The sequence below is a fragment of the Poromitra crassiceps genome (assembly GCF_964638095.1).
Source record: "Poromitra crassiceps genome assembly, chromosome: 13".
NCBI classification, from domain to species: Eukaryota; Metazoa; Chordata; class Actinopteri; order Beryciformes; family Melamphaidae; genus Poromitra; species Poromitra crassiceps.
The window spans coordinates 6023100-6039827 of record NC_139644.1 but is presented as its reverse complement, the minus strand read 5'-3'; positions in this window follow the sequence as shown (position 1 = coordinate 6039827).

Sequence of the window (16728 nt, the reverse complement as noted above, 5' to 3'; positions counted from 1 at the left end):
AATAGGTTCCATGACCATTTTTTGTAACCCGTTTTTGGACCCTAATGGTGTCGTTAAAAAAAGAATCATGTTGCTAAGGTCAACTATATTGTCCCATTGGGTTCATTTGGTGGCCATCTTGGAATGATCTCCACTTGTTTCATAACTTCTGAACCTTGTACAAAGAAATTAACCCACTTTTCATATAGTTTTGACACCAGGATTCAAATGGAAAGTTCACTGACATGGTGCGTCTCTTTATTGGTGGAAAAACAGGAAAATAAATTATAGGCTCATAATCTGAGAACTCAGCACATCTCTTTCCAGAGGCACGTGCATCAGACAAGGACAAAGTGTTCCTAAAATGTCAAACGGGAGTCCTGCACACTGTCCACACTTCCAATGAAGATTCGTTTTTTCGGTCTGTGACCTTTTTCAAACGAGGTTTGAATGAGTGATGCAGGCAGATCCTCCATAACTTTGTCAAGTCTATAACAAAGTAGTCTGAACATCAGACCCATGAGTTCTTACGCTGATACACTATGTTACTGCATGCTGCAGAGTTCTTATGCTGATACACTATGTTACTGCATGCTGCAGAGTTCTTATGCTGATACACTATGTTACTGCATGCTGCAGAGCGCAGCGATTCAACCTAATAGAGTCTGGGGAGAGACTAATAACAAAGAAACATGGGTTAATTTAATACTTTGAAGCCACTGCACTGTAGGCTATAGGCCTACCTGCACTGTAGGGTATAGGCCTGTAGGAAAAGGCGATTCTAGGCTTTCCAAACAGGGGTTGCACCACCAAGAAGGTAATAGGACTCCGACTTGGGGGTATCAAATAAAATATACAAAGACATTTTGTATATTTTAAAGTAAAATGCATTAATCTCATTAATCTGGTGCACTCTGAGAGCAAAATGAAGAGGCTAGTAGATATGATATAACTTGTCGCAGAACATTGGTTTATTTGGTAAAAGTGGAACTGTATTCCTTCTGGTTTTCTTCATTGTTCATGATTTTGTGGAAAGTATTCAGTAAAGAGTCTATAGTGAATGCTGCTATTAACTTGTGTTTATTTTTGCTACTAAACCAACATCAGGACATCCAAGCAAGTTCTGACAGATATGCCATTGGACCCATTGGACAAACACATTTGCATATCTCACAGCATGCATTGTTCCTTCCAAACTTTTGACCACAAAGTAAAGTAACCACATTAAATAAGTGGTGAGTGGAAATAATCATTAGCCTATTCTTAGTTAAACATGCAGTTTTGGAACATTCAATAAAGACAAATAAAAAAAATAGACTATGACTCGACACCCTAATGTGATACACATGTTATGAGAGTGGTATATATATCCCTCACACTAATATCCTTTTTAGTGTAGAATGATTACTTAGGCCTATAGGCCTACCTGCACTGTAGGCTATAGGCCTACCTGCACTGTAGGCTATAGGCCTACCAATAGCCTAATTGGCACATACGGTTTACATTGTTGCCTTCTCACTTGCTGCTAGAAATTGCAGTAGGATTAGCTGTAAATTTAAGTCCTAAAGTTCTGTCTAAAGTTGACAGAATTTTGAGAAAAATCAAAGCTAACCTGGACATTGGGGAATATAAAATAATCTGGAGGTTGTGGGTACACTCGTTACAGATCAATAAATTAAAGATTTTATTTCATTGGAGTAGAGGCTGAGCAGGTAGCCTACATGCAGAAACATCTTAGCCCCTGCGGTTGACTGAGACAGTCGTATTGATTGACGATGTCGTCCTGGTGACGTTGGTCGCGACAGGCGGCGGCCGGCAAACAGGGCAGCACTTTCCCTCGTAGGCGATGATGGGCTTCTCACAGTGGCTCAGATCCTCACACAGGATTTCATCGCACCTGACATGACCGTTGTCACACAAACAGACCTGGCATGGGCGTGGCTTCCACGTGGCCCGATCGGGATATACAAGAGGTCCAAATTCGGGGTGCTCGCCGTAGATCTCACAGCCACCTCCTGGAGAGGCAGAGGAAGACAGTTTGCTGAGCACACATGCTTTTTATGATGCTTCAGACAAGACAGGACAAACATCAAGTTCCTACACCAACATTCTAGCAGGATACTGAGAAAACATTAATTCCATTGTTCGCCCTATCGGAAGCGCTCGGGGTCCACAATGGGGTCTAACCCATGGCCTCTCACCCCAAGTCTGATTCATATTTTTAATGTCTTATGTCTGATAACATCAGTAGCTTAGTGTTAGCTAATCTAAAGCCGTCGACCATTTTGCCCACGTTAATCCCACCACGTGCCCAATAAACGTACAGCCAATCAAATGCCTGCCAGAGCTGAAATTGGAGCCGAACACCGACAGGCACTTTCTCATATCTCATCATGCTTTGGAGCCCAGGGATATGTTGGATTGGAAGTCAGAGTTGTGGGTGCTGAGAGAAGGTCTATACAATGTCATTAAATGTTGGGGTTGATACCAGTCGAAAGATTTTTTTTTTACCACTCAACGAAGTGGGGAGATAGCCTGACTAGAATTTATAAAAATGGCCAAAAGTCACCCAAAGCAGCACCTGCAGACCTCATGACCTTCTACTGCATCCATGCATCATGGAAAGTGGACAAGCAAGAGGAGGGGAGGGGGGGATCTGCACATGGCGCGACCTGGACAGGTGACCTGGCTGCCAATCCTGCCCAAAACATAGGCTATCGTCTTTACTCAACAGGTGACTTGTATATAAATTCACCACTGTACAGTTAGAATGGTGAAATTAGCTAATGTTGGGCCAGACATTTGGAGTGAACATTGATATGGTGTAAGGAACATGTATGTTGAATGCAAGACATTTGAGTGAAAACTAACTGTCTGTGTGGAGGCACAGTGAGAGACACAAACCCTCACATTCCAAGCACTCTGCCATTTGAGTTCACACACCTATGATAAAACGGCAGGGAAGCGAGCCATTCCTTTGTTATCGAAGATTGACAAAAGGACAGCCAACTCTCCTATCTGTAAGCGAGATAAGGTGAGCCATTTGGAGTGCCTCACCAACAACACAGACACGCCCTGCACCCCACTATATGCAGGAGAAAGTCACCCAGACTTCAGTTCTAAGTAGCTGCACGCTGCAACAGGATCATCTGTACCACAGGGAGAGAGGGACAAGGCCCCACTCCTCTGGACCCAAGAATAGCATAGCCACCACCAGGCTAGTGCTACCTGCCCAGAGCTAAGCTAGCTCTGAGATCCTCTCCTCTCCTCTTCCGAAGCCGGCATCGCCGCCTCCCAGCAGACCAAAGGCGCCTCAGCTTGGCCCGCAGAGACCGACCGTCTGTTCCTCCCTCACCCCTCCTCTTCGTCTGGACAGCGGACGCGCATCCAGACCACCGTCTCCTCCCGCTGGGAAAGAGACCCCTGCAAACCGAACTCAAACTCGTGCACAGAGTAAGGGACTGGCTCTAATTTTTCCCTTTATTAGTTCGGGCAGAAGTTAGGATTGATTAGCATAAGAAGAACTGTTGTTAATATTGATTTAGTATTGTGAATTGATTTAATACTGTGAACGGAATGGTATGACTTGGAGCTATTTGTGACTGTATAAATGTGCATGAAACTGTGAATCTCTGAATGCTATTTAAGACCACCTCCGATCCTGCGTGAGCAGATCTAGGCATTAAGACAAACGGCACAATTCGTCACTAGTTAAATGCCAGCGCACAGCTGTAGTGGTGAATTGTGTCTGTTTCCCCTGCACTACTTTCTCATCCACGTGCACGCTCACATGCACGTGCTCACACACACACACACACACACACACACACACACACACACACACACACACACACACACACACACACACACACACACACACACACACACACTCACAGGGTCTTGTGGAGGCAGCCATGTTGTGATGCAACCAGTCTGCCCCCTCTAAGACCTGACCTGAGTCCCCACACACACACACACGCACACACACACACACGCACTTCCATACCTACAGGTCAATGATTTGGAATGTGACTTAGTTATAGAAGAAATTCGTTGATTGTAATGCCCATATTCCTTTTTTATTTTACATAGAATAAATAGTGTCAGCTTTAATTGAATCCAACTGTTTCAGAGTGATTTTGTGGTATTGTGGTGAACCTCTGTTTAAGGATTTAGGACTTCACACTTCAGAGAGACTAACTGTGATTAAAGTTGGGTCCTGCGATCAAGCAGGTGGTGCCCCTAGGTTAATCCTTATCAAGGATTACATATTTGATATTTTAATAATTTTATGAAATATTAATAATTTTCGGATTATTAATATTTTATTTTACCCAACCAAATTTAATCCAAATAACGAGCACAACATTTGGTGCCCCGCCCGAGGCATCTTTCAAGCAGAATTTACCACAAATATCACAATTTTGACTGAAACACTGAGACTCCCAAATTGCATTGTGTATTCACTGTAAGCGTATGCCAAGCCTGCGGAACGCTGTAACCTCCAAAACAGCTTCCAGCCAGAACGAGCGGAGCCAGATAGAACTACCACCGTTCAAACTGACACAGACTAAATCTAACACAGACTAAATCTAACACAGACTAAATCTAACACAGTTCAATCGTTTTGATTTAATAACCCCTTATTTCAAGCGTGTATAACTGCTAAACTCCTAAAATTAGGCAACTAGAGTTGAATTAAAACCTGCTTATATTTAAAATTCAACCACAGGACTTTCGCAAACACAGTTTGACTATAAGCCTATTTACGTTTGCCTCTCAAGTCAAGTTATTTGACATTCAAGCTACAGGTACGAGCTCCACCTAAAGCTTAAGAAAAGTGCACTGACCAGCAGGTAAGATGTCAGAGCACAACAGCCAGAGTGCTGCTGCAGAGCACTCGGCCTCGCCCGACCAGCTGCTACATGAAGCGCTCATGACAGCAGTTCCTCCGGAGAGAGGACAGATCGAATATCTGCGGAAGCTCACAGAATCAGAATGTGAGAAAATGTTGGAAGGAAAAGCAGCCGCCATGAAAAGTGCAGGTACGGTAAACTGCACCATGCTGTCAGAGCTGCTTTATCTCGTTCTCCACAGAGAAACCTTTCACAGAAAAACCAACACACAGCTGCATAACCGAGCAACTGAGTTGGACAGGCAAAATGCGTGCCTGGAGGTCTCATACGAAGACCAAGTGAGGACAATCCAGGACTTGGAAAAGAAACTGCGAGCAGCCCACGCAGATTCTGAGGAAGAGGGTGATGGAGAGGGAGGCAATGACGGTAAGCGTGAAACCGACAATCCTCCGTTCTCGTCCACCCCCCACCAGGTCCCAGGAGAAGAGAGGCAGGTAAGTCTGCCTCCACAAGCGTCCTCATCGCACGGCGTCCAGACGCCGGCTGCCCCGCGTAACGGGTTCGGTAGTGGAGCCGAACCCTCGCCATACGACATCGACACGCCCGTCGTACTCGGGTCCCAGCCCAGTGAGGCCAGGGGACCCAATATGCTTTATCTTGTCCTCCACAGAGAAACCTCTCACAGGAAAACCAACGCACAGCTGCACCAACGAGCAGCTGAGTTGGACCTAGAGAGCGAGGAGGAGAAAAGAAAAACAGGTAGGTATGGAGCCAACCAGCTTGCGTGTTCGTTCCCTCACCGACAGGTCCATAACCAGGGGCCACAGGTAAGCCCGCCTCCACAGGTATCCTCATCCCACGTTGCCCAGACGCCTGCTGCACCAGCGCTACCGCGCAACGGGTCCGGTGGTGAGGTCGAACCCTCACTATATACCATAGACACGCCCGCCGTGCCCGAGTCCCAGCCCAGGGGGGTCAGGGGACCCCACCTCCCATACGAGTCCACGCTCGTAAGGCCGTCGCATAGGCATGAACAAGGGGGGTCGCTAACCCGTGAGAGTGGCCACAAAAAGGCCGCCGGGGGACAACCACACTTCAAGGACAGTAGGACCGAAGTCTCCCCCCCACCAGAGGAGGGGGGGAATAGATACAGGCGCGACCATTCCCCGCACCCATGCCCGGACGACTGCCCCCCGCCCACAGGGCGGCGGGCAGACGACCGCTGGGGCAACGAACGCCGCACCGACCGCCCGGACGACTGCCCCCCGCCCACAGGGCGGCGGACAGACGACCGCTGGGGCGACGAACGCCACGCCAACTCCCACCCACGGGAGGAGCGACGTCGGCATGGCCAGGAGAGTAAGAGGAGCGAAGGCTACTACCAAGAGACGCCCCTCCTCTTCTCGGGTCACATGGGGCGTGGCCTATGGGCGGACGACCACAACGACTCATCGTCGTCCGACTCCGAGCCAGCGTTCACCGCGCGGGAAAGAGATGTCCGTGACCGGCGAATCGAGTCCTTCGCCAGGGACATAGAACGTTTTGACCCGGCGCACCGTGCCGCCAACATCGATCGGTACCTACGAGACGTCAATCGCTACCTCACCAACTTGGAGCGACCTACCACGCGTGAGAGACTCTGGCTGGTCTGGAAGACCACCACGAGCACCGTCCGCGATTTCATAGACGTACTTCCCAGTCGGACTCAAAAGAGCTACCGACTCGTCTGCCGGGCCCTCCGACAGGAGTACCGCCCATACTCTGACCCGATCATCGCGCGAAGGGCCGCCGAGGCCATCAAACAGAGAGTAGACGAAGATCCCAGAGAGTACTTCAGGCGCTTGTCAGCAGCCTACTTCCAGGGTAGAGGCCCCCCCATCGGGGGGGGGGAGGGAGATAGGGATTTCCTCCTCACGTACATGTCAAACCTGCACGAGAGCATACGCTCCGGTGTAGAAACTCATTGTAGGCTCCTCCAGTCCACACTGAGCTATACGCGACAGTATGCACAGTTGGCATGGGAAGCACGACCCAAGCCAACCAGGAAACACCTAGAGAGCCCCCAAGCCTACTCAGTGGAAGACTACTCTGATGAAGAGGAAGCCCAGCGTAGAGCAGTTTACAGCGTAGAGAAGCCAGTACCTGACCGTCTCACCCTAGAGGGCGACGAGGTGCCCCAGGTCCGGAAGCCAATCGCTCCTCGACGCCCTGCACCCTCACACTTAAAAGACAGACAGCCCAGCCATCGAGGTAGGGGTAGGAAGCAGGGAAAGGGGGGGAGACCCAACCAGGGATGGCCCTGGCAGAACCAGGAGTGGGAACGAAGTCAGCCAGGGAACTCCTACCACCCCAGTCAAGGACGGTCCTGGTACAACCAGGACTGGGTACAGAACCAGTCAGGGAACTCTTACTACCCCAGTCAGGGACGCCCCTGGCAGAACCAGGACCAGTCAGGTAAGAAATCACACAAACCCAACCAGCATAAGAACCAGTCAGGGAGCGACACCGACGGTAGGGACAGGCGAACAACCGCGGAAGACCAGTCGACCCGACTGCTGAACGCTTTAGCTGACACGGTAAAGATGTTCTTTGATAAAGACAAACCAGCTGGCTCCCCGCCGGAGCCAGACAAAACCCCGGTCGCATGACTTGGGGGGGAATCTCCGCCACCTGCCAAAGTTCGCTTTGTCAACAGGCGGAGGGGACCCCGAAGAACCAGATCCCTTCCTAAGTCTCCTTCTCAGGCTTCACCAAACCGTCCTACTCTAACTTTCATGGGCAACCTTGTCCGCAAGGGCAACGCCCATCGTATCTACACCCCAGTGGTGGTAGGGGGGTGCACTCGCACCCTCGCCTTAGTGGACACAGGAGCCTCCATCAGCTTGATGAGTGCCAACACCTTCGAGAAGGTCTGCATAGCCATGCACGCCACCAATAGGCCACTTCGGATCGAGCCTTGTGATGTTAGCATCACCAGCTACACACAAGACCAAACCCCCATTGCTGAGCGTGCTCTGCTGGACATCACCTTCCAGGGGATGACTATACGCCACCCCATTCACATCAGCCCTCTCGATACCGAACCGCTTCTCATTGGCCAGGATCTCCTGGACCGGCTAGTCCCAATCATCGACTGCTCCAGCAATCGCATTTGGGCTCAGGTTCAAACGCCAAAGCCATGGGCGTCACCTGGCCGCCAGCCTAGCACAGACAGACAAGTCGCTGTCATCAAGGAAGCTGGCACATCGCTGCCGGCACGCAACGTTTCCACCGCTAGCCCCGAGCTGTACCGCCGCCTGTGCAAACAGGAGCGACTGCTCCCCGCATTCTCCGCAAACGAAACCCGCGCGTCAGTTCCCGCTCGAACTGCGAAGGTTCCCGTACGCCTGGCCATCAGCCCGGGACAGAAACTGCCCGGCAGGCAGGCATTCTCCCAGCCGTTGCCCCGGCACAGAGAACAAAACATGACGATGCGGGGCACTCCTTTCTTTAAGTTGGACAATCGTTCAACCAACACTCTGGTGCAGAACCCGACGCATGCACCTGACCCAGCGCTGATGCGGCAGCCACTGGGAGTGTCAGTTAACAGCTTGTACACACCTCCAAAGGGGGGGGGGCAAGCCCCACCACAGAGGTAGTGAACGAGACCTAGTAGGGTAGCCAGGATAGGTGCATGTCCACTCACTCCGCCAGTATGCACTAACCACTAACCTAGGCTACATAGAGCCCTACTGCCAGTAACTCAGACTCAACCTCCATGCCTTACAGACTCTAACCAGCATAGTACGAGAGGACAAGACCTATGTGCACGCGACCAGAGACTTGACACAAGACCTTACAGGGAGATATCCTCCTCAGTCACCAGTCTGAGTGGGGGTAACATACCCCCACTACCTAGTCTCCCTATCTCTGGTTGAACAAATCTTAAAATCCGCCACGACCACCGTGGCCTAGCCCTCTCAGGTATGCTTGGCTTACAGTCTTGGCAGTGCAATCCCAATTTTCATAGATCCACCGCATCTAGAAATAGGATTCCTTGTCAACCTACCAATCATTGAACCGCAGAACATGTAGGCTAAAACACTGTCACACAACCGCTATGACACAGTCACTAAACTGAGCCTATGAATCAGACGGTCTTCTACACGGTCCCCCGAGGGACCAAACTAGTCTAGTTCAGCCCCAAGGCAACTGGACCCCCATTCACCAAACATGTAACCAGGTCATTACACTACCTCACACTCCTTCTCTCCCTTCCCCTTATGCAAATCGTGTAAAAACGAAGAGCTAAGTGACCAAGACAGAGAGCCGGGCCCAGGCCCTGCCTAAGAAACTTGAAGTATGACAATCTGAATGTATTGCTTCGTGTGATGTAGACTAGTATGACAATCGGAATGTATTGTTTGTGTGATATAGTATAGGATGACAATCTGAATGTATTGTTTGTGTGATATAGAATGATAGAATAGCTTGAGAAAAGTCCTGCCCGGACACAGGTGATCTGCCCGGACTTGAGCCCACATAGGACCACATAGCGTAGGACCTAACGAACTTGCTCCTTTCAGCCTCACGGACTAGGCAACCAATGGGTTGCCACCCGCAGGCCGCATGGCCCTGGAGATGCTTTAAAGACTGTGCCAGAACACACCCTTTCAACCATCGGGGGGATGTTGGGCCAGACATTTGGAGTGAACATTGATATGGTGTAAGGAACATGTATGTTGAATGCAAGACATTTGAGTGAAAACTAACTGTCTGTGTGGAGGCACAGTGAGAGACACAAACCCTCACATTCCAAGCACTCTGCCATTTGAGTTCACACACCTATGATAAAACGGCAGGGAAGCGAGCCATTCCTTTGTTATCGAAGATTGACAAAAGGACAGCCAACTCTCCTATCTGTAAGCGAGATAAGGTGAGCCATTTGGAGTGCCTCACCAACAACACAGACACGCCCTGCACCCCACTATATGCAGGAGAAAGTCACCCAGACTTCAGTTCTAAGTAGCTGCACGCTGCAACAGGATCATCTGTACCACAGGGAGAGAGGGACAAGGCCCCACTCCTCTGGACCCAAGAATAGCATAGCCACCACCAGGCTAGTGCTACCTGCCCAGAGCTAAGCTAGCTCTGAGATCCTCTCCTCTCCTCTTCCGAAGCCGGCATCGCCGCCTCCCAGCAGACCAAAGGCGCCTCAGCTTGGCCCGCAGAGACCGACCGTCTGTTCCTCCCTCACCCCTCCTCTTCGTCTGGACAGCGGACGCGCATCCAGACCACCGTCTCCTCCCGCTGGGAAAGAGACCCCTGCAAACCGAACTCAAACTCGTGCACAGAGTAAGGGACTGGCTCTAATTTTTCCCTTTATTAGTTCGGGCAGAAGTTAGGATTGATTAGCATAAGAAGAACTGTTGTTAATATTGATTTAGTATTGTGAATTGATTTAATACTGTGAACGGAATGGTATGACTTGGAGCTATTTGTGACTGTATAAATGTGCATGAAACTGTGAATCTCTGAATGCTATTTAAGACCACCTCCGATCCTGCGTGAGCAGATCTAGGCATTAAGACAAACGGCACAATTCGTCACTAGTTAAATGCCAGCGCACAGCTGTAGTGGTGAATTGTGTCTGTTTCCCCTGCACTACTTTCTCATCCACGTGCACGCTCACATGCACGTGCTCACACACACACACACACACACACACACACACACACACACACACACACACACACACACACACACACTCACAGGGTCTTGTGGAGGCAGCCATGTTGTGATGCAACCAGTCTGCCCCCTCTAAGACCTGACCTGAGTCCCCACACACACACACACGCACACACACACACACGCACTTCCATACCTACAGGTCAATGATTTGGAATGTGACTTAGTTATAGAAGAAATTCGTTGATTGTAATGCCCATATTCCTTTTTTATTTTACATAGAATAAATAGTGTCAGCTTTAATTGAATCCAACTGTTTCAGAGTGATTTTGTGGTATTGTGGTGAACCTCTGTTTAAGGATTTAGGACTTCACACTTCAGAGAGACTAACTGTGATTAAAGTTGGGTCCTGCGATCAAGCAGGTGGTGCCCCTAGGTTAATCCTTATCAAGGATTACATATTTGATATTTTAATAATTTTATGAAATATTAATAATTTTCGGATTATTAATATTTTATTTTACCCAACCAAATTTAATCCAAATAACGAGCACAACACTAACTAGACCAACACTTTTTTTTTTTTACCCAGGCTGTAAACATGTTTTATCGTGTGGTAAAGACGGGCAAATTACTTTTTGAGCCAGCCTCAAGTGGCCATTTGAAGAACTACAAATTTGATCACTTTCACATAGGCTTCATCTGTCCAACCCAGAGCTTGTTGCCTGCTCCTGACCCTCTAAAGGTTGGGAAAGCCTGAGTTGTCTGAAATGAGCTCTAAAAGCTGACATTGTCATAGGTGCTTACCTGGGCTGTGGTCATCCACCCGTGTCCCACCAACTGGTGAACAACATCCTGTAGATGGAGCACTTGCAGTTAATACAGGTTACTGCAGTTATTGATAACAAAATACAGAGCAAAGCCTGTCAAATGTAGCCTCAATATTCCTCTGGCCTTGTCCAAGAATGCAGCTCCTCATGTCCTCATGTTCAGAACGAGGAATTCCAAGAAAACTAACTGTCATCATCAATAAGACAACCTGAAGCTACTCTCACTTTAATCAAGTTGATCTACACTTTTATAAATACTGGTTTAAACTACAATTTAGACACAAACCTTTGGCAAGACAAACACTCAGCAGCACACAGAGAAACAAGGGCCAAAAAGCATCCATTGCTTTGGTCACGAAGACTAAAGAAGTCGCTGCACCACAGCAGAGGTTAGAAAAGCACTTCTACTGTCTGCTGCTACAGCAGCTGCTGATCAGACAGCTGCTGCTACAGCTGCTGCTGATCAGACTTAATGACTCATTACTGACTCATCAGTGCTTGTAGAGGTCCAGCATAGTATTAAGTGTGTGATATGACAAGTTCTCAAGAACCATGCACATCTGCTTGAACATTTACGGAAGATTATTTTTAAGAATATGTGAAAAGGCATTTTTCACTTTAGAGAGAAAAAAATAAAAAATGTGTGTGTGTGAGACGTCAAGTCCTCAAAATCACATTTACCTCTCTCTCTCTCTCCCCCACTTCTCTCTCTCTCCCCCCCTCTCTCTCTCTTCTCTCTCCCCCACTTCTCTCTCTCTTCCTCTCTCCCCCCCTCTCTATCCCCCACTTCTCTCTCTCTCTTCCTCTCTCTCCCCCACTTCTCTCTCTCTTCCTCTCCCCCCCTATCTCTCTCTTCCTCTCTCTCCCCCACTTCTGTCTCTCTTCCTCTCTCCCCCCCCTCTCTCTCTTCCTCTCTCTCCCCCACTTCTCTTCCTCTCTCTCTCTCTCTTCCTCTCCCCCCCCCTCTCTCTCTCTTCCTCTCTCTCTACAGTGTAGATGGTGCACTTGCAGTTAATACAGGTTACTGCAGTTATTGATAAGAAAAAATACAGAGCAAAATCTGTCAAATTTAGCCTCAATATTCCTCTGGCCTCCCTTGTCCAAGAATGCAGGTCCAATCAAGTCTGAGTATTAGGAGGTCTCCCCGAGCGCGTGCATATATCGTTTGTGCTGACACCATGCCCCCCCGGAAGAAAATTTTGTACAGTTTCAAGTAAAAATGGATCAAACTGGCGCACTTTGAAATCAAAATGAAGAGACTAGATCTATGAAGAACTACACACATCAATATCTTCTTTACCGTTCTGTGGTTTTACAGCGATGAAAAAATAATTGTTTCCCTATATATGCTATATATATTCTGCATACAGGTTACTATATGGTAGAATTATGCTTGCATAAATAATACCAAAATCACTTCAGGGGAGTTTCAAGTAGGCTAAAGTAACATTTTGCTTTGTAGGCAAAACAAAAGTAAAATTAAATCAAAAGTGAAAATTCCTAACTTATTGGCTGGAATAATATTCCAACAAGATAATATACTGTAAGCACTAAAGCAGGAGTTTGCAGTCAACTAGTTGAAATTAATTGGGTGAAATTAATATGGGTTAGGGTTTGTTTAGCCTACGAAACAACGTTACGCGCTAATTTGCATATCAATATGCGCTAATTAAGTAACTACTAACGACTCTGACTGCTCAATGCTAACCTCACAGTTTCATTGATCATGAGTGGGGAGAACGATTGTGTGGACTGTGGAGGAGGACCACTTCGCTGCTGTACTGTGTGTGTGACCTGTGTGAAGTGATGTGGGATTAGGCAGATAGATGGAGGAGGGAGCGCCTGCGCAGCCGCAGTTCTAGAAACTTTTCGGGTGGGCTGAACCCCCCTAAATTTTTGTCTCAGCCCACCCTAAGAACATAGAGGGAGGGGGGAAACACGCACACAGCGCATTGAGTGTAGTCAGAAACTGCTACTAATGACCACCATGGATTTGGAGAGAATAATTTTTTTTTTTTTTTGGGTGGGCTGAGACTATTTTTGGGTGGGCTAAAGCCCACCCAAAAAAGGCCTAGAACCGCCCCTGATAAGGTAAGGTAAGGTGTTATTATATATAGATAAGGTGGATAGCCTGTATAGCATTTTTCAATGGCTTCTGTGTGCTCTAGGCTTGTGTAACCTCGCGTCACCAGGCTCTTCTCGGCGAGAAAGAGCCTGGCTTCCGCTCACAATTGATTTTGTCACCCTACCTGGTTCCGGCCTAGAGCCCGCCCTAGACCGGATGGGCAGCGTTTCTAGCTCGTCAACTTTCACGTTAACTTGACAATTTGACCCAAGTATCAGAACGGCAAACAACAAAACAAAAGATGGACGTACCGAACGAAGTTTTTGAAGAAGGTCTTTTAGAAACATTGCGGATTCACAATCTCACATCTTTTAAGCCAATACAGAAGCTTTGCATCAGACAATTAATCGAGGCAAGAGATGTCAAACTAACGGCAACAAAGACGTATTTTGGCGCACTGCCTTCCGGTGTTCATTCTGGTTCCGTGGTTTACGCCCCATGACAAAAAGCAGGATGAAAGGTGCGGCTTGTGCAAAAATGTTCTTTTACTTTGAAAAACGGCCACCAGAAATGCTTATTGTTGCTCGTCTTATTGTTGCTGGCGGAACCAGAGGTCAGAATTCCTGCTCACTTCACACTGGCGTCAGACCACAGCTCCATCAGACCCACCGTTCAGCAACAGCAAGCTTCCAGCGACGGAGAAGTAGATAATCTACGGCTGGCACGCAGAAGGAAGACGTGTTGGAACCATGGTTGGAACTAGCTTAAAGTGAACATCAGACAAATAGCATCAAAGCTCCCTTGGGTGAATGCTACGAAAATAACGTTACATTTCTGCAATGGAACTCCCTCGACCGACACCGGTCAACGTCAACGATTGGAAAAGCCAGCGGTTTCGACAATTAGTCGTTGCACAAATGTGAGCCATTGTAACGTTACATTGCTGCAACAATAGTTAGACCAGTGTGTCTGATAGCGAACCACTAGCTAGCTAAGCTAACGTTAGCTTAGCATCGATAGGTTCCGATAAAGCTGCTGCATTTGGTTTGGGTTGCCATACCGGTGTCATGCCGAGTTTTGCTAACCTGACGCTGCCAGATGGATGTAAGTTCGTTCACATTTGTTTCACAACCAACATTGTGAATTTGTGGAACAATGCCGCCCCCGTCTGGTGGAGTCAGGCTAGAGTTTTGCACCCCCGCCGAGAATTGCATCCCCATTTTCCGGGAGCATATTGTAATGATTTATACGGAAACTTAACTGTTCAAAAATGATATAATTGTCTGGGTAGACGTGATCTCCAAGCCAGGGGGTCTGTCCTGGCTCAGGAGACCGACTTTGATGCATTAGATCCGCGTGGAGGTGACTTCCATGCTTGGGGCTCTCTTCTGCCTCATGGAAGTGGTGCTCGGGTAGGCTACAGAAGACCTCGAGACCTGGGGGGGGGCGGGGGGGGGGGAAATCTCGGCTGTTTGTACCTGCCGAGATTTGCATCCCTGTTTTTAAGTTAAAACAGCCCCAAAATATGGTGGGGGTGCAAAACTCGGCATGACACCTGTCATGGGAGGACGACTTGTAAACGGCTGAGTGGTTGCTATAGCAACAATAGCAATGCAATGCTTCAACCTATAGCACTAAATAAGAAATGGAGTGAAAGAGTTGCAGGCAGCAGTAACATAAAGAGCTCACGTCTAAAATACAGCTTTGACACCGCATATGTCGGGCATTGTCACTCACTGTAACTGGGTCATGGATGGGCACGTTATTACACGTTATTGTACTTCCCAGTTATTTTCTTACGTTTTGATCAGATCACGTTTCTGTTCCCTTTCAGTGAAGAGGCGAGGTCGAACATAAAGGCTGGGACCGCACACATCAAGTCCAGCAGCGACATAGAAATCCAGGCCCAAAACAAAGCCCAATCAAGAGTAAGTTACAATGTGTCCGTCCTTCAGCATGGAGGTAAGCTGCTGAAGCCACACATGTTAGCTGGTGGAGAATGACGAGGCCCCTCCCTGGACGATCAGTGGATTGCAGCTGTATTGTACTTGTCCTCAGTCAGTATGGTCATGAGCTGTTGTTTTCACTTTCACCACTTTCACTCTTTTTCTAGAATGACTATTTGTCTATGGTGGCAAGACTGATCATATACTTCAGAAGGCAAGACAAGAAGGCACATGATGGTCCAGGTAAGTGATTTGATCGATGTATGGATGTTTCCCAACCCCCCCCCCCCCTTTTGTTGTTGTTTTTGTTTTGCTGTGTTCCCTCCTCCTGTCCACTATTAGACTCATAGTGTTCATGATGAAAGTTCACTGTAAATGCCCATTGACCCTATTTTTTTAAAATCACTATCACCCTTGATGAATTCTCATGAATCTTTTATCATTTTTTGAAAATATTTGTCTAGGCTATACGAGGGATCAGCGTGACGTCACTTAATTGCCACCCAGAAATGCGGAACCCCGCGGCAGTTAATAGTATGAGTTGTGTCAAACAAACGTTAATATCTCAAAAACTATATACATCACATCTCAAAAACGATATACATCACATCGCTTACATGTATATTTTGACATTCTGAGTGAGAGCAGAAGTAGCTCAAGAGTTTGATGTATAATATATGCATGTCGTGTTAAAGTTGTGTGAACTGTCGCAGTTTTTAAAATGTAAACCGAGTTAACTGGCTAGAGTCAGACACTCAAGCCTCGCGCCACTTGGGCTCCATAGGGTTCAATTGCCGTTGCCACCCACCCAGTGATGCGGTTTGTTTACCAAAATGCTGCTCGGCTGATCCCTCGTATAGGCAACATAGCTGCACTGTCAGAGTAGTGGCAGCGTTATAAACCGTAGACCACACTATAAAAACACAAACACAGTGGCGTCTTTGATGCAGCGAAACTGCTGTCTGTCTGACCACAGACTGTAGAAAGAGATGCAGGATAGCCAAGCAAATGTGATTGGATGAATAACGTTTGATGCTAGGCTAATCAGAGAAGGCCGGGTCATGCCTTCGCTATCCTGGGAATAAAAATATCGCCTACGGCTGGCTACTGCGAGACTAGGCGGCCACTAGTGACTTTCTGGGTTCATGCCCACCGAAAACGATACATTCACATGGACTCGCCCTGTCAAGCCCTACCTCGCTGCTGCAGCTTGGTTGGCTGCCTTGCTGTATTTCCGTCTTCAATTGGTTTATTTTGATGTTGCCCCCGCCTCTCGTCTTGTCGTTTGCGATGTCCTGATGCCAGGTATCCCAGCATGCTTTGCAAGGTGATGAGCGATGGACGGCACCGACGAGAGGAGGGTCCATTTTTAAATCGACCAATTG